The 19,657-nt window shown below is 45.6% G+C and overlaps 1 pseudogene; it reads right to left on the bottom strand.

Moving 5' to 3' along the window:
* Positions 1 to 19,285, bottom strand: part of LOC146345177 (60S ribosome subunit biogenesis protein NIP7 homolog pseudogene) — an 85,670-nt pseudogene extending 66,385 nt beyond the window's left edge.
* Between the last annotated feature and the right edge of the window lie 372 nt (positions 19,286 to 19,657).

Below are 19,657 nucleotides of genomic sequence, written 5' to 3'. Positions count from 1 at the left end.
TGTTTGTATTATATGCTTTATCATTCAGTAAGTTTGCTAATAATGTCCCAGATGTATTGCAAGATTCATTTTTTAAAAAAATTTGGAGTACAGCAAGGGTCTTTCTGCTGAGGAAGCATCCATTTATTTTATTTATCCTTTGCTATTTCCATTCTTTGTTCACTATCATTTGTGCAGATAGGCTCATGTAGTTTCTCACATTTTTAAATGTCCTTTACAACAATATGGCTTGGATCCAGATTTACTCGTACATAGAGTAGACCCACTAAAATCAATGGCGTTTAAGTTACTCATGACTAACTTAAGTCCTATTGATTTCAGTGGTTCTTCTCTAAGGATGAGTAGACCCAACTCCCTGTATTTTTCATTCCTAAATCATTTTTCCCCTTTGCAGGTCAAACAATGAAAACAGAGTGCCACAGAGTCTAGATCCAGCCCCATATCTTTCTGTCTTATAAAACAAATCCCTGCACCAACCTCTCTTCAAGGGCTCCATAATTGAGAAATCATTTATTTCAAATAATTGTCTTATTTCTCATTTTAATTTAGAAACCAAATCCCTTCTCCATGGGACAACACTGGTCCAGTGAATATTCTGAATGTATTGCCATGTGAACTCTGAAATTTCGGATCTCTAATATGTAGCAGGTGTCACATGACTCAATCAGAAAAAACAAACAAACTCCGCAATAGAAAGAACTCGCATGTTGGCAGTGTTCAGTGACTCCTGGAAGAACTGAGGCCTTTGGGAGCTGTTGTGCAAAGAGCTGCAGCAGACATAAGGGCTGAGATGACAAAGCCTATGAGTTTCATAAGAGGTATGCTTCACTACACAGACAATGTCTACTGGCAGGAAACAGAAGTTTATATAAGAGCAGAAAAGGGCAGTAACCCATCACTAGGGATGGAGGAGAGAGAAATTCATTCGGTACTCATTTTAATGCACACCTAATTTTGCACTAAACCATTATGTGAACTGAAATTGTTATCCTTTGAAATTCACACTTCCCCAAATTTTGCAATGGAGTTCTCCAATTTTTAAAAAAATGCTTACAAAATTTGTACATTGGAGAAAATCATATTCAAATATACATTTTATTGAGGAAATTGCTTGCAAAAATCTGTACATTAGGCAAAATGCATACAAAAATGCATAAAAATGCATGTGTTAGGAGAAATGAATACAAAAATGCTTAGGAATATTCATGCAAACTTAATCCCCTCCCCCTCAAAGTTTAGGATGAAGTTTAGGATGAAAGTTTAGACTGGAGAAATCCCTAAAGTTCTAGACAAACTGAACTTAAGAATGGAAAAATGAGAAATGGAGAGAAACAGAAGTTGACAGATGTGTCCACTCCTACCAAGCACATAGGGAAGGAGTGGAACAACATTGGGTTGTTTGAAACCTGAGGGTTCCAGGTGCTCAGCTCCCCAAGGGACCCTGTTTCAAGGCTAGTGGCAGTCCTGACACACTGGGTGGTGCTCATATATCATGTCAAGCATGAACATGTAAACAAGGTTGGAGCCCCTGTGTTGCTGAGGGTCACCCACCCATTCCTTGGGCCTCCTATGACTTGTGATTATGGATGCTGGAGAAATCCACTATAGACTGCAATGAGGTCAGATTCCCAAAAATCCAACCTGAAGAGTCTGCAGTGGACTGACCCCCTTACCTGCACATCCCCCGGATTTCACACGGGGAGGTTAATGATGGCCACCATTAGCCTATCATGGGAATATTATAGCTGTAATTGGTATATTTTACACTATTTGCAGCTGTACAGCACTTACTTTTACCTAAATTGCAGCTGTTTATGCCTTTTATAAAGCTGGAGAGCTGCCATGTGAAATCCAGCAGATGTGTCAGTGCTCCAGGGTAATCCACGGGGCCCTAAATGGCCCAGATTTCTCTGTGGCAGACCTCCCCCAACCAGACATCAGGGAGTTTGCCCATCCCTAGTCAGGAATTCTCATCCACCAACTCTTTTGCATTTGAGAGATTGGTAAGAGATCCCTACAAGGTTGGGCCATCTTTCTTCACACACCTCACTCCCAACAAACAAGCGAACCAGAAACCCAGCAGAAGGAAAGGCACCGATATGTCATGAAACAAAAGAGAGGTAAAATAAGTTTTCAGGTTCCTGAAAGAAGTATTTATTCTGGCCAGTGCATTTTGGAAGAAATTTTCTTCCTCAGGGCCTGAAATGCTCCTTTCCAAGATAGAGGATACATAGGAAGGAGTCTTTTCGATATATTGGAAGAAAGCTAAGCAGTCCCTGAGGAAGGAAATTTCTTTCAAAATGCATCTTTCAGCACAGTCACTTCTGTCTCTTGGAGCAACCATGGGTAGGAATGGTGATTCTCCTTTATTTGTTGCACAGAGAGAAAACTTTGTATCCTGGGAAACCTTGCTATAATGACTCAGAATATCTGAGTTGTCTTTCTCCAGATTATTTCTGCGAGGCTTATGATTTGGCTTCTTAATATAGATAATGTCTCATTATAGGCCTGTAGAATAACATTCAAGCAAAGAAATAATTAAGTAGTGCAAATTAAAAGCCACTGATTGTGTTAATGTAAATGTTAATAGCGGTGGAGTAGCTCACCTTTCTTTAGCTAGATAATTAAAAAACACTTTATTTCCTTCTGTTGTGAAAGACTTTCGTTATTATGGCAAGATGATGGGATTTGCTTGTTTGATCTTTTTGTTTATGACAAGAAAGATGAATTCTGAAGTACTTAAAAAAATGGAGCTAAATGTGTATTCCACCCTCTAGTCATAAAGAGGCTACAGTTTTAATGAACAAACTCTCTTGTACGTAAATAATTTAAGTGGCACTGATTTTTAAAAAAATCCTTGCCAGAAAGCAGGTTGGCTGGAATGATTTTTGTTGCTCTATTATCAAATAAATTCTTGTCATTGCAGACGTTTCTCATGTGCATGTTTTCAGTGCAGTTCATGCAGCGAACAAGGAGTTTTCAGGCTGCTTTTGACTTCCACTTTACGTATGTGCTGTCCAAGGTCCTGATTTGTTTCTGCCCAGATAGGGATGTAGTTGGTAAATCAGCCTCGGCTGATAAAAGGTGTCCTGTACCACCAAGTCCACCTGTGCCTCTAGTGACAATGCTGGATCCAAGAGCAACCTCAGACTATGAAACTGATCCTTTAGGGAGAATGCAAACCCCTCCAGAACAGGTTGAACATCACTTAGCTGGGCAGACAAACTACCCATTATCATTACTACCATCTTGTCTGGATTGAGTCTCAGTTTATTAGCCCTCATTCAATCCATTACTGTGCTCAGGCACTGATACAGAACACCTGCTGCCTAACTTGGAGTTGATGAAAGGGAGAGGTAGAGCTGGATGTCATCTGCATATTGAAGACACCTCAGCCCACACCTCCAGATAACCTCCCCTGTGGTTTCAGGTAGATGTTGAACAGTATGGGGGATAGAATAGAGCCCTGTGGAACCCCACAGCATAACTGCCAATGCACAGAGCAATAATCTCCCAGTACCATCTTCTGGAATTGGCCATCCAAGTAGGAGTGGAACCACTGCAATGCTGTGCTGGAAACCTATGAAGGAAACCTGGTGGATGGTATTGAAAGCCACTGAAAGGTACAAGAGAATCAACAGGGTTGTGCTCCCCCTGTCCCTCTCTTGGCAACGGCCAAACCACAGGGTGTTCATTAGTACTTAAGTTCCAAGTATGAGAAGTTCAAGACACTTGTGTCCAAAGGTCTGGCATCTTATTTTGACTTAATGTGCAAACTTCAGCCATCATTGTTTCTCTGCATCCCTTCTCACCTCATCTTGGAGGGATGAGGGCTGGCTACAACAGAGAAAAGGATACAGTATGCTGCTCTTAGGGTTATGAAATTGGGCCACCACTATAAAGACCGTTCCCCAAGGGAGGCGCTATCTTAAGGAGCACCTCCAGCAGCACCAGACAGGCCGCTTAACAAGATCAGCCTCGGATGGCCTTCTCTCTGTCCCATCAGCCAGGACAGCTAGACTGGTGGGGATGAGGGAGAGGGCCTTTTCTGTGGTGGCCCCCACTCTGTGGAACTCCCTCCCTAGGGAACTCCGCCATGCCCCCTCTTTAATGAGCTTCCGTCGTGCATTAAAAACGTGGTTGTTCAGGCAGGCATTTGGGGTGGGTTAGGGTATTTTAGAAAATGTTTTTATTGTCGAATTTTATTGTTTTAAACTGTTTTTATTGTACGTTGTACATCGCCCAGAGTGGCTGGGTGACCAGCCAGATGGGCGATTAATAAATTTAATAATAAATAAATAAATAAAAGTTCAAGTAGCAATATATGAGCCCCCCCCCCTCATCCCACTGAAATCAACTGGGTTTTGAGGGGCTTTGTGAGCATTCAATAGAAACATTCAAAAAAGCCAAATTGATTGATTTCCCTACCAGTCCTCCATCTTTTCCCCAAAGGGGAAAAGCCTGACTTTGAATGTAGGAAGCTGCCTTATACCGAGTTAGACCAATAGGTCCATCTGCCTCAGTACCATCTATCCCAGGGGCGTAGGGCTGTTTTCAGCCCCAGGGTCAAATTCCACTGCAGAGAAGCTCTCAGGGGCTGCATCCCAGTGGTCAGGGTGGAAGACAAAAGGGGCAGTGCCAGGAGACCCAGACCTCCAGCATATTTTAGCTTCAAGCTCTTCCTGCCAATAAGAGGCATTTAGTAGAGGCATTTAGAGGCATTAAGAGGCATTTAGCAGAGGCATTTCAACCTTTAGAATGGGGGGAAACTGCACAAAAGCTGGAAACCCACCATCAGTGGGGAAGTTTTCTCCAGTCTTCAGATGTTCCAGCTGCCATTCTCCTTCTGAATCTCTGGGCCATGACAAGTTTCAGAGGAAATTACCATGGCCCAGAAATAGCTGCTGAAACAACCACCCATTAGTCCCTCACAAGTCGGAGCTTTTTCACCTAGACTAGTGTTGCTGCTTACATACCTTGCAGCTTCTGGGGATGCACACAAGAAGCCCGGGGTGCTGAGATTGTCAAGCCTCCCCCGCAGCCCTCAGGTGTTCCAACTGACCAGGAATGGGGCAAGGTGCTTGGATGGCTGGGTTGGGTGTATTTTGAGCGACCCTTTTGAGGTTGAACCCCATCTCTATGTGCAGACAGGGAATGTCAGGCACCATGGAAACAATCAACCAAGATAAAAGGCAAGGATTTGGAAACCATATTGCTTGCCTGGTTGCACTTTACATATTTGTATACTTTCATTGCAGCAGCAGTATAGCAGAGCAAACTATTGGAATTTAGGTCTTTATTTTGAATATGCTGAATTTAAATATAATTAACTGAATCTAAATGTCCTGGGGAAGCAGTGAGGTAAATTAAAGTGTGAGTGAGAGAAAGAGAGAGCGAGAGAGAGCAGAGCCATATGGAACTGCAGCATTCTTTAAGGTGGAGGTGGACAGCCTGCAGCCTAGGGCCACATGTAGACTAATTTCATGCAACTCGCAGTCTAATTTCAAAAGCCCCCTGCAAGTGATCAGTTCAGATCTCTGGCAAGAGTGATCTGTGCCTCCTTTGGGATCTGCTGAGCAGAGAGAGAGAAGGGGGTGGCAGAAAGAGAGAGAGAGAATGGGCGGCACTGCCCACTTTTGGCTCTGACCCTGCTGATCATGGTCAGAGGCTGCATGCCAGGTTACCCCCAAGGGAATGCAGCCCTCAACAGAACAAAATATTCTCCTTCCCTGCTTTAAGATCTGCCAAGAAGAGGGAATCCCAGTAAAATGCCTCCCTGGTATTTGGGAGGTGCCAACTGTATCATGCCTATGGTGCCAATTAAAGACCCATTTTTTTACCCAGCGTTTCCTTGATTGAATGTGCCTCCCAGTCTATTTGTTATTATGGTGTTGTTTAAATTGATTTTAATGTTTTTAATTAATGTTTTATATTTTCTTGGGCTCCAAGATCACCGCAGATGGTGACTGTAGCCATGAAATTAAAAGACGCTTGCTCCTTGGGAGGAAAGCTGTGGCAAACCTAGACAGCATAGTAAGAAGCAGAGACATCACCTCCCTGACAAAGGTCCATCTAATCAAAGCTATGGTTTTCCCAGTAGCAATGTATGGCTGTGAGAGCTGGACTATAAGGAAGGCTGAGCGCCAAAGAATCGATGCTTTCAAACTGTGGTGCTGGAGAAGACTCTTAGGAGTCCCCTGGACTGCAAGGAGGTCAAATCAGTCCATCCTAAAGGAAATCAACCCTGACTGCTCATTGGAAGGACAGATACTGAAGCTGAAGCTCAAATATTTTGGCCACCTAATGCGGAGAGAAAACTCTCTGGAAAAGACCCTGATGCTGGGAAAGACTGAGGGTAAAAGGAGAAGGGGATGGCAGAAGATGAGATGGCTAGATAGCATCACTGATGCAATGAATATGGACTTGAGCACACTCCGGGAGACAGTGGAGGACGGGAAGGTCTGGCATGCTATGGTCCATGGGGTCATGAAGAGTTGGACATGACTGAATGACTGAACGACTGAACAACAACAAAGGTAACCCAACAAGAAAAGAGACCTCAATGTTTACACATTTTAAAAGTTTATTTAAAAGGAAATAATCAGGGAAAATACATCTACCTATTTCTAACTAGACTGGCTCTGTATTTTCTCTGACAGCAATATCTTACTGTCAGAGTTCTTAGCTTTTCCTAGCACTTAGCCTCTCCTCATCATTTGGCTTCTCCCAAGCAGCTCTCTGATTTTCTTTCTCTTTCTGATTCTTTTTTTCCTTCCAACCTTCCTGTCTCTTTCAGCCTTCCTCTACCTAAATTGCCTTTTTGCTTCTACCCTTTATATGTTAAAGCTAGCCTATTCCCTTGCAACTCTTGACCAATGAGGAGGGATCACCTTTGCCATAAATTCCTCCTGCTGAGTCTGCATAGATTTTTTTGTGAAAGCCTCTGCATTTTTGCAGAATTGAAACTTATCTTAGAAAATTACAGACCCTTTGGAGCCACAATGTAGACAAAATCCTTCTGCAGGCTCCTGATTTCCCTGGTCATGTGTTGGACCTCCAGTGTAACCCCTCTACCTCTTTTGCTTTTGCAGGTGTCATGGCATCAAAGCCTAGTAAAACAATAACTAAATTTTCACCTTTTGGTTTTACACTGAACAGAGAAAAAAATAACCCTATAATGTCCAGAATAAATTCAAAATATAAGACAGTTCTGTTTATACCATGCAACACCAATAATTTTGTTGTTCATTCCAATCCTTACACTGTGTAAGTATATGTGTAAAATGATTTTCATCCCAATCGTTACACTGGTGTTGGATGATGCTACACTGTCCAGAAGAAGCAGACATGAAAGGAGAGCTGAAGATGTTACAAAAATATGGAATGTCTAACCTAATTCAAATGCTGACTCACAATTTTCATATTAAGTTTAAGCAATTAAATCAGTCCTGTTTCAGTTACCAGTTCATTAATCCTTCACCCCTCCCCCCAGACTCAAAATTTTCTGAGATGTTTGTCAAAATAATTAATAGATAAGTCCATCCTACTGCAAAATCAAGATTTGAAAAGAAAATAACCAGATCCTGAAAATCCAGTTTTGATTGGTCAGTTTTGGAATTCACTTCAAGGATTTTACATGCTGCAATTAAACTTGTGCTTGTATAGTTTTTTTTTTAATCTAATATATCTAATATCACAGCTATGCTTCTGCAGCTGGTTTTTATAAAACCTTTAAGCACCCACAGGTTGGTTCTAATAAAGCAGATGGATGTACAATTACACCCTACTTATTTCAGCTTGAAGGTAGCCATTGCCTGACCACCATAGTAAAAACAGCAGTAATAGCAGGCTCAGAAAGCTACTCCATGATTCAAAGCCAGGCTTCCTTTGGAATTGTTATTGACTGGGGATTCTAGGAGATGGATTGGACCATGTGTTACAAATCAAAGGTGCAAACAGTTACACACCCTAAATTTCAGCACCAGCCATAAAACCTCTGCTGAGTTAACTAAATGAGCAGCTGCACCTGCTATCAGCTGGAAAGACACGCTCCTATGGTCTCTGTGGTAGCCATTAGAAGACAGAATGAAATGAACTGTCACCATATTATGTGCTTCCCTGGTTGACAATCTCATAACACTTGAGCACCCCGGTGCAAGAATCAGCCCAGCAGGAATCGCTTCAAAGCAACACAGAGTTTGCAGCTCCCACACAGTGGTTCACCTCGGGGACAGAAGATGAGGATCTTCCGCCACTGTCCTGGCTAGGGATGAGACTCAGGGGAAGTGGACTGCAGCAAGGCTGTCACTGTCTGTTCTGGGTCATGTCAGGCCAGGCCAGGCCTTGGGAGCACATTGCAGAAAGTGCTGGCTGGAGCATTCCCCCATAATGTGTATATTGTATTGTACTGTATTGTATTGCATTGTGATAACCTATTAAAGATACTGTCTTTCAGAGATAGTTTAGTACACAATCCTATGCATGTTTAGACAGAAAAAAAGTCCTACAACTCCCAGCATTCCCAGGACTCCATGTCTTCTCCTCTTTCCACCACCCCTTTCTTCTATCTTTGGTCCTTTTTTATATTTTTCCCTTTGTGGCTTGGGCTCATTAGATGCATGTGACAGCCAGCTCCCACCTCCTCTGGGAATGCCGCAATTATTTTCAGGTGGAGTAGGGAAGTTAGCCAAACTTCTAGCCAAACATGTATGGCCTCTCGCATGTATTTTTAATCCATCCAGTAACCAATATTTTTTAGGTGGATTACAAATGGTTGAAAGAATAAGATACAAGATGAATGGTTAAAATAATACAATACAATACAATACAATACATTACAATATAAAATATGACAGAATGACGAACAGCACAGGATATATAAGAACTACCATAAAATCTAAGAACCAAGTCTCTGAAATGCTTGGAAGAAAAGAGAGGTTTGCGCCTGGTGCAAAAAGATAACAGTGGAGGTGCTGGTCAAGCCTCCTTAGAGAGAGAGCATTCCACAAACAGGATGCCACCACTGAGAAGGCTCTCTCTCTGGTACCCACTCACCTAACTTCCTTCAGCAGGGGCACCCAGAGGAGGGCCTCCAAATTTAAGGATCTAATCAGGTACATATGGGAGGAGATGTTCCTTTAGACCAGGGGTAAACAAGGCTCCATGGGCACATTTTACATTTTGAAATGTGTCCGCAGGAACTACCCAAAATTGCCATCAAGGTGGGTGGTGAGTGGGAGCACCTTCCTCCACTTCCCCCTTGCTATTTCCTCCTCCTCTTTCCCTCCTCACTATTTCCTTTGTACTCTCCCCCTACTCATGACCCCTGTCTATTCACCCCCCCCACTCCTGTTGTGCTCACCTTATCTCCTGAGCTGCAGGAACATGACGGGAGGGAAGGAAAAGCAGTATCACCAGAGGTGAAGGGAGAAACAGAGGAAAGGTGGTGGAGGTATCAACAGCCATGGGGTGGGGGTAGAGGGTAGAAGAGGTGGTGGCAGCAGTGGCCACACAGGGGAAGGAAATGTGCTGGTGGTGGGGGGGGGAGGAAATGCAGTGGTGGCATCAACTGCCATGGGGGGGTGTGTGTGGAGAAAAGATGGGGGAAAGGCAAGACCACAGCAGCCATGGTGGGAAGGAAGTGGTTGAGCGGGGTCTGTTTGGTGCACTTGGGGGTCTTGGAGGGTGCCCCGTGCCCACAGGCAACGCATTGCTGACTCTTGCTTTAGATATTCTAGTTGCACACCATTTAGCGCTTGAAAGGTCTACACCAAAACTTTGAATAGGTCCCGGAAACATACTGGAACAGCTGATGAAGCACTGGCATCATATGACGGTATCAGCCGGTCCCTAAAACTTAGGTTTTTTTTTAACAAACTGAAATTTCTGATACTTCTTTGAAGGTAACCCCACATACAGTGCATTGCAGAAATCCAACCCGGTGGCTACCAAAGCATAGAGGAAAGACTGTTTTCCCAGCAAAGGACTGCAGTCAACTGATGCCTTAAGAAGGCTGGCAGAGCCTGGTCTTACACTGGCTCCACCTTTGCTAGATCTTGACTGCAATTCTTAAAGGGCCGGTGTCTGTTTTGGCATGCCTGAGGAATAGGAGAAGCAGCAGGGGGAGACATCCTCAAAGTCAGATGATAGGAGAGCTATGTCCTCAGGCCAGGAGGAAAAAGAAGGGGGTACCAAGGGCTCCCCCTGAAGAGGGGTAAGCTGTGACCCATAGTCATCCAAGTGTTCCTTGGGGTGATGGGGAGCATCAGAACCAGGGGATATGACACCCACAACTGGGGTGCTCTTCAAGTACTTGAAAGGTTGTCTGAGAGAAGAAGGCCAGGATCTCTTCTTGATCATCCTAGAGTGCAGGACATGGAATAATGGGCTCAAGTTACAGGAAGCCAGATTCTGGCTGAACATCAGGAAAACCTTCCTGATTGTTACAGCAATACGGCAATGGAACCAATTACTTAGGGAGGTGGTGGGCTTTACCACACTGGAGGCATTCAAGACGAGGCTGGACAGCCATCTGTCAGGGATGCTCTGACTTGGATTCCTGCATTGAGCAGGGGGTTGGACTCAATGGCCCCTTCCAACCCTACTATTCTACAGTTCTATGATTCTATGACTGTAAACCAAGACAGCTTGACTTGCATGTTGTCCATTGATACCTGCAGAATCCAAGAAGCAGGTGGCCCCATGTTCTCATTGTACAATGCCTTTCTGCACAAACAGTGCTTGGACCCCTGGGTAGGGAAGGGTATGTGCCCAGTCCACCTATATATGAGGGAGTGACCTTCTGAGATGGAAGCCCTGCTCATGTCTAGGGCTAAAGTGGGGAACACACTGTAACTGCGTTCAGCTGAACATTCTTACAGAGCTCCTGTGATCAGAAGCCCTGAGAAGACAGGGTTTATGATCTTGGTAGCTCTGTAGACATGTTCAGCTGAACGTGCTCACAGAGTCCTTTCCAGTCCTTCACAGTCAATGTGCAAAGATCTACTGAGCAATGCGCATCCGGGGATGTTGGGGCAGCAGGGCTTACATTCACACCCATTTGCCCCTGTCCACTTTGTCTCTTTGTCTCTATGAGCAGTCAAACACTTCCACAGGGCTCAACTGATCTCAGTAAGAGGTGTGGGAACAAGACTGAACTCTGTGGGACAGGAGGGAATAGTTTAGGCTGAGATGAGGTCAGAATTGAGGGAGATCCTACAGAGGTGTTGGAAATCACTCCAGAGGGGAATAACCAGTCTCCATGTACCTGTTGGGAAAGAGAACAATCACTCCCTGCAGGTCTTTCCCAGTCTATATCTCCTTTTTCACCAGTGTGGAAAATCTTATTGGAAGGACAAAATCCACCAGTGCCAATGGCACATTTTCATGGGCTTCTGTTCTCTGTCTTGCTAACCTGGAATGAGGCACAAGCCAGATACATTTGGCTACCCAGGTGGCCTGCTTGGCCTCCACCTTCAAAAGGAGGAAGATCTACTTGGCTCTACTCCCAAGTGCCTTGCCTCTCTCGTTTGTAATTTTTTACTTATCCTATTGCTAGAACCTTCTACATGCTGTGTATTTGTTCTTGGTTTCATTTGATTCCTACCTATGCTGGGGGGAAAGCACAATATATGTGCTTTCTCATATATCAGGGGTGGGGAAAGTTTGGCCCCCCAGATGTTGTTGGAGTGCAATTCCCATCATCCCTCACCATTGGCTATGCCATCTGGGGCTGATGGAAGTTGTACTCAAACATCATTTGGAGGACCCCCCCCCCCCGTAATATATGGATAGCAACTCCAGTGCTTTTAAAAAACATTTAGCGCACACATTGAATGAGTCGAGGTTGTTGGCATCAGGGGTTCATGTTCTCCTGATGCCTGCTGGAAGTTCTCTGGGAAAGCTGATGATGCTTCCCAATGCATGTACCCAAGGTGAAAAAGACACATGTAAAGTCATCCAAAGCATTGGCAAGAAGGCTCACTAGCACTCCTGCTTGTTTTTGGGGGATGGGGTTGCTTTCCTTCATGCCCTTCTGAGAAAGCTTCTAATCTGAGATTAGAAAGCTTCTAATCTCTAATTCTGAGAAAGCTTCTAATTCTAAAGGCCTTTGCCCTTGTCTTCTTCAAAGTGTTTACACACAATGTGACTTTTTTAAAAAAGAAAGGAAGAGAGAATGAAACCCTGGAGCAGCAACCACTTCTATTGTTGGTGTCAGATCTGTATTCTCTGCTTTTCTGCAATACTTCATTCCCAAGCTGAGGCTTAACGAGCTGCTAAACCCTTTGATTTTTTGTGGGGCAAAGTCTCAATTGTTCAGAAGGCGATCTAACAGAGTGTGAAATAATAATGTGATGCTACAGAAACAATATTAGGAGTTGATGATTAGAGGCACCCAAGCCCTGGCTCTTAATTGGATCGTTACAAATGAAACTCATGGACCATTAAAAGGGCATCAAACATGGTGGCTACTATTATTACATGAGCTGTTTTTGGCAAGGACAAATTGTTCATTAAGACCTTATGATGACTCTAAGTAGTGGTCGTTAAAACCAAATTTCACTCTAATGGAGATGTTCTTTGGGGCACAGTTAAATTGCCTTTTTGTCTTCCTAGGTGGTTCTCATGAGAATTATCTTTTAATCTATCTATGTCATAGACTTACCTTCTTGGTTGGATAGCTCCATGACATTGGAGGGTGTCATTCCTCCCCCCCCCTCAACACACCAGTATATTCTCATGCAAGTTTCCCCCCCGTTTTTAACAGAAGTAGCTGCACAAATGAATACAGTGAGTTTTGAAGTAAAACGTATCAGTTCTCTTCAGTTTGATGTGACTGCTCTATTGCACCTAATGGATCCCTCTTGTTCTGATCTGCATGCCTGACATTATCCCATGCTTCTCATTTCGTATTCATGGTTGTTTATAGGTTCTTTAGATGATGTTGTGACCCTCCAGTTTCACTTCTGCTTTCAAACAGCACTTTCGGCAAGTTTTTTTAGAGCAGGGAAAATGTGGTATTATTTAAAGAAAGCAAAAGAAAATGCTATTTTCACTTGTGTATTTGCACTATTCTGGTATACCACAGTGCCACCTAGAGGTTATGTAGCAGAAAAGCAGGAAAGGAAATGCTCTTCATGTAGTTCTTGGATCTCAATTCCAGCATTGCGCAAACAGACTTCTGTTCATGCAAAGGATCTTCCTGGCCCTCTCCTTCCCCCTGCAGCCCCCACACACTCCAATCTGCTCGAAGATTCCAGAGCAGATTCTGGCAGAACTTTCCCAAACAGATGTCGGGGAGGAGGCTGTAGGGGGAAGGGGGAATCCACTCCGCTGGTGAATGCTGTGCCATCAGCAGATGGACGCAAGTGTATTTCACCCATAAAACAGGTGTTCCTTCTCTCATCCACTGTACTGAGCAACTCAGAACCCATACTTGAAAGTTAAGAGTAGAAAACTAGTGCAGATACCTCAATATTTGCATTCCCAAGTAAACATAAAGCATGTTATAAACTCTTCTATGTTAGAGCTAGCATTTTTTTTTTGGAAGCCTAAGTAGACTTGGTGACATAAAATGTTTACCAGCAAAGTTTAAGCACAGGTTAGGCATCAGATGTAATGCTAAACTGTGGTTAGTCTAAAACAGAAATGGAAGCTTCTGATTTCCTCCTCATGGCTGTACTGGAGGAGGGAGCAGTTCATACACCTGAGTCTCATCCTTCTGATGCTGAATGGGCAGGCAATGTCTTTTGGGTAGAGGACCACCTGTGATGTTGGGTGTCCATCATCAGTGTTGGGCAGGGGCAGAGCAAAAAGTGGAAGTATATCTTCATCTTCTTTTTACTTTCTGTGGGCTCAGTATTCTCTGCATGTGCTTGCTAAAAGTAGCCAGCTTTGTATTTTTAACAGAATTTTACTACAGTGTTCCTTTCCTGTTTCATTTTTTTCACCTCGTTTTACTGTAATTCTGCAGTTAATTTAATTTGTCATCCCCTTCCCTCAACTCCTCCAGGAAGTACATTTACTTCTGAGAAGCTTTCCAAACTCTGTCAGTCACCACCAGCAGCAGCAAGGATAGAAGGCCCTTGCTCGTGCCCTCTAAGATTGCAGGACAGAGCACCTTGCAAAACACACTCTTCCCTCCACCCTCAGAGGGCTTGCATCAGGGTCCCCAACCTTTTTGGACCTGTGGGCACATTTGGGAATTTGAGAAACTGCTGTAGGCCCCACCACAAAATGGCTCCCACAGCCATTTGGGAGTTGCCGTGGGGGCCTGGCTAGTCAAAAGTGAGCTAAAGAGGGGCAGGAGAGAGAAATAACAAGGCTGGGAGGAAGGGGGAAATAGTAAGGCAAAGGGGGAGAGGGGAGAGAAAAAGCAAGGCTAGAGGCTGGGAGGGGAAGAAACAGCAGTGTAAAGAGATGGGGAGAAAAATAGCAAAGCTAGAGGCTGGGAAGGAATGGGAAACAGCAAGGCAAAGGGGTAGAGTAAGAGCAAGGCTAGAGGCTAGGATGGGGAGATCAAGAGATGGGGGAGAGAGAAATAGCGACGCTAGAGGCTGGGAAGGAGGGGGGAATAGCAAGGCAAAGGGGGAGAGGGAAAGAGCAAGGCTAGGGGCTAGATCGGGAGAGAAAGAAGACTGCCCAAACATTTTCCAAGGTTTTTAAAAAACTTTTTTTTTTAAGGGGGCAGGGTGGGGAGAGCTTCCTGGATGCCTTTGGAGGACCCCTGGCTTGTATCATAGCCCTGTGAGAGTGTAGACCAGAGTGCCTGCAGAACAGTGGGAGGAACAGGGAAGGAAGAGAAAGATTGGGCGGGGGGTGGCTGCAAAGGCCTTGAGCAGCGGTGACGTTGAGGGACACAACAACAAAGGCCGGGTAGCAGAGAGGAGGAGAAAGCAGCAGCAGCAAAGACTAGGAAAGGCAGCAGCAAGAGGAGAGATGCCATGGCAAAGGCTAGCCTCACTGATTCTTCCCAGTGAGGGAAGAGAGGGGGACAAAGTGGCAACAGAAGGGAGAGGAGCTGAAAGCAGCTGCAGTAAGTGGAGGCAGCACCATGACTTGGCGTGATTTGGAGGGCAAGAAGGAACGGAGATGTGGCAGCTGCAGCAGTGGTCTAAATAACGGCTGCCTCATTAGTAAGTGCTGTGGCGAAGGAGGGAATTTGGCAGCGTTTTTGGCACCAGGGCCCCCCACCAAGGACTACAGGAAAAGCCTTCAGGGGCTGCACCTACCACCGTGCTAAACCTTGCTTTAGCGTTATATGAAAAGGAAGCAATTTATATTAGTGCATGAAGGGTTTATGGAGGCTTGCCTGGAGTGTAGTGGCATCCCCAATTATTCTGCCCAAATAAAGCTAGCAAAAGGTGCTGGGGTGGGTTTATGGAGGCTTGCTGCAGCTCATACTCAATTATTGGCCTGGTATGAACCAGGCCAATAACTGAAGAAGGAACAGATTTCTCTGCTGGGCTTGTGCTGTTCCTTTGGTGGTTGGACAAATGGTTTTGTCACCGGAGTGAGCCATCTCTGCTTTGCTTCTGCCTTTGTATCTGAAATCTAATATTTATAATTACTCCCAATTATCTCTCATTCTAGCCCTGGAGACTTACTCACACTGCTGGCTGGCTGCTCGTTAGGCAAGTGATAGGCAGCACATGCTCACATGGAAAATACAATAGGCAACTCCTTTGGTTATTGATCTACTTGGCTCATGCAGCTGAACTTTCCTTTACTGCTGATTGACTAATGGTATTTTTTGAGGACTGCTGATTGATTAGCCATTTCTTAACACAGGGAGGTGGGCAAAAGGAAGGTGGCGCTAACAAAGCCCTTTTCTTTGCAGGATAGGATTTTGCTCACCGAGTGTCACTGCTGATGAAAAGCTATTGTAACCTGAGCTTGCAAATATAGATAGATAGATAGACAGACAGACAGACAGAGCTAGGCAAGCCTAACTTGTGAACAGGAGCTCTGTCCTTTTCTCATGTCCATGAAAGTAAATGTTATATGTTATTGAAGGAGAAACATGGAAGATAACAATCCTGTATTTAATGCAGAGGTTTTAAAATAGGCTTAGTCAAGAAGCTTTGGAAAGTCCTTCTTTCCAGACTACTTCTGAGCTCCTTTCCTTTGAGGGCTGCTGCTATTAGGGATGACAGAGTAGCCTATCATGTCCTCCGCAGGGATGAAAGTGGTGTCCCTGCATTAGCTGTGATAAGCTACGTAAGTATTTACGTAACCTATCACGGCAAAAACGGGGAAGCGAATGGTGGCCGCAGATGCAGATGCCATTTGCAAAGCAGCGTGAACGGCACCAGGTAAAAGCTCCATTTCGTGAGCCTTTCGCTGGGTGGTGGGGCTTCGTTCCGCCACGGATTTCAGGGGGCTGAATGCACTGGCATTCGGCCTCACTGAGATCTGTGGTGGAATCCTCTGACATCCCTAATCTGGATTCAGTTTCAGCATGTTAATCATCATCCAGGTCATTACAGTATCCAGAGACCAATTCATGTGCATCTCTGCAATTTCCGGATTAGCTGAAAATGAAAAACAGAGCTGGCTGCCATAACAGCATATTGGTGATGCCACACCAATATGGCATATATTTATATTTATACTGTTGGCCATTTTTTTCCCTAGCAGCTTCATACAGATATTAAATAATATTGGTGACGTGATGGAGTTTTGTGATACCTCAGAAGTCAATTCTGATGGGCTAATGTGGAAGTCACCTGATACCACCTTTTGAGACTGTTCCACCAAGTAGGAGTGGAGCCATAAGAAGAATCACTGCACCTGTAATTCCCAAGCTCCCAGATGACCGATAATACCAAAAGCTGCCAAAAAGACCGGAAGAATCCACAGGATCATACTCTCCCAGGCTGGTTCATGGACATGGCATTCCACCAGGATTACAAAAGTGGTCTCCATCTCACAACCTGGCTTAGAAACAGCATGAAACGGGTCAAGGAAATGCTTTTCCTTCTGGAATGCTGTGACTGGATTGGAATCATTACCAATCATTTTGTCCACCGAAGGCAAATAAATGTAAGGCACTGGGGTGGGTCTTGAACCAGACCTCCATCAGCCATCCTCTGGTACCCTATCTCCTCCATGTTCAGCAACCTGGTACCTCAGAAAGCCAGGCAGACTGGGCCATCTGGATCAAGGCTGGGCCAGCTCCATCCTTAGTCAGAGGGCAAGAAATAATTAAGTTAACGTATTATTATTATTATTATTATTATTTACTGCTAGGGAGCAGATTTTCTGCCTCAGCTGCCAAAATAACTCAGTCAGCCTTAGAAAGTATGTGCCTAGGCTTTTGGCTGTGTTGGGGGTGCCATTTGCTGTTCCACCTCAATAGAGCTGGCCCTACCATTAGACAGAGTGAGGCAGCAGCCACCTCAGGCAGCAGATGCTGGGGGGCAGGGAACAGAGAGAAGGTGTTGGAGGACAGAGCTGTGTTGATGACGGAGCCTGTCCTGTGCCTTAAGCTATCCTGCTGCTCTCAGGGGGATGTTGTGCCATCACTAGTGTCAAAATAAAATCCAACTGATAATTCAATCCGCTTATGTACATGGAATGGGGTCACTGTCTTGCCACTTGTCTCAGGAAGAAAAAATGACTTGGGTCTAGGGATGTACGAAAGTCCCTTACCTTGTCCGAAATTTGATTCGCGGTGGGGGGGAGGCGCTCCGTCCCTCCCCCCAAAGTTCTGGCCAGGGGGGAAATTCTGGCTGAGGGGAGGCGCCCCGTCCCTCCCCCCTGAAATTCTGGCGGGGGGGAGGCGCCCTGTCCCTCCCGCCGTGAATCCTGCCTGGCCGGGAACGCAAATGGCAGCAGCCGTAACCGCTGCCGTTTGCGTCCCCGCAATCAGTCATGATAGGCTACGTAAATGTTTACGTAGCCTATCACGGCTGAGTAAAAAAAACAAAAACAAAAAACCGTGCATATGCAAATGGCGGCGCCCATGGGCGCCGCCATTTGCGTTCCTTATTTTGGCATGTCTAGTCTACGTAAACATTTACATAGACTACGGCGAAAATAAGGGGAACGCAAATAGCGTAGCGTCTACGCTATTTGCATTCCCCTTATTTTTGCCATAGTCTACGTAAATGTTTACGTAGACTAGACGTGCCAAAATAAGGAACGCAAACGGCGACTCCCATGGGCGCCGCCATTTGCTTACGCGCAGTTTTTTTTTTTACTCAGCCGTGATAGGCTACGTAAACATTTACGTAGCCTATCATGGTATTTTTTTTAAAATCTAGCCGTGATAGGCTACGTAAATCTTTACGTAGCCTATCATGTTTTTTTGGTTTTTTTTTTTTTTTACTGGAAATGGCGGTGGTGGCAGCCGGTCGGAAGACCGGCCACCGCTGCCGCCAAACTGCCGCCGGAGCCGCCGCCAGGAACATTCGCACAAGGTAAGTCCCGTCCCGGGGGGGGAGCGGGGGGCAGACCGTTTCGCCACCGATTTCGGGGGGCCGAATGCGCTGGCATTCGGCCTCCCTGAGATTCATGGCGAAATTCTCTGACATTCCTACTTGGGTCTGCCCTGTGCCTCAGGCAGCAAAATTGAATCAAAGGCTGCAATTCCAGCTGGAAATGAATTGGTTGACCTCTGCTCCGCCCCCAGCTTCCACAATGTCAGCTGATGTTACAAGCCACTTAGGACATGCCAACCATACAAAATCCTTGGGGCCAACCTAGTGTATTAATCTGAGCAACCTGTTGCTAGGAGTGTCCATGCAGTCTACCTGACCTTGTGTTATGACCATCAGCCTGAATTTGGCCATGCCTTCTGCCTCTGGCTTTTTTGCCCTAGCTACATGTGATGGGCCTTTTCCCCATTGCAGCCTGTGCTGGTGCAAAGAGAGAGCTGACAGAAAGTTGGCAATAGATCTGAAGTTGCCCAGATCACCTCAATCAGTAATCATCATTCAGATGATGAACCCCACTTCTGGTTCCCCCGACAACCCCATGCAACCACCCAGCTCCTTAGCTTGCCGCCTCCTCCTCCACCATCGCCGCCTTCTCCTCCTACATCGCTGCCCCCTCCGCCTTCTCGTCTGCCGCTGCTGCCACCTCCGCTGCTGCCTTCTCCTCACCACCGCCTTCTCTGCCACTGCCTTCACCCCTTCGCTGCCACTTTCTCCACCTTCTTTGCTTTCACAACTGCCTTCTCCTCGCCGCCACCTTCTCCACCTTTGCTGCTGCAGTCAACATTGCCACCACTGAGATTACTGCCACCAGCTCCTGAGGCCTGGACATGCACCGACACCGACATGCACCATTTTAAAAATGGCAACCTCCTGGAAGTTCCTGGAAGTTGCCATTTTAGAAATGGCGACTCCCTGCAATCAGAGTCGGTGCATGTCCAGGCTTCAGTACCTGGTGGTGGCGATGACGGTGGTGGCAGCGGTGGTTGCGGTAATGGCAATGGAGGAGGAGAAGGCGGCAGTGGCGATGATGGCGGTGGAGGTGGAGATGGTGGCGGCAGCAATGACGGCAGTATAGGTGGAGGAGGTGGGCAGCTCAGGTAAGCACCTGGAGGCACCAGCACAGCTCGGCCAGGGGTGCCAAAGCTCTGAAGCGCACCGAGTGCATTGGAGACCCCCTGACCTGCTCCAGGACACTTCGTGCCCCCTCCGCTTCGCCT

This window comes from Heloderma suspectum, chromosome 5 (genome assembly GCF_057233095.1).
Source record: "Heloderma suspectum isolate Gila_16-S chromosome 5, 16-S_ref, whole genome shotgun sequence".
Classification (NCBI taxonomy): domain Eukaryota; kingdom Metazoa; phylum Chordata; class Lepidosauria; order Squamata; family Helodermatidae; genus Heloderma; species Heloderma suspectum.
This window is presented reverse-complemented; position numbering and strand designations above follow the sequence as displayed.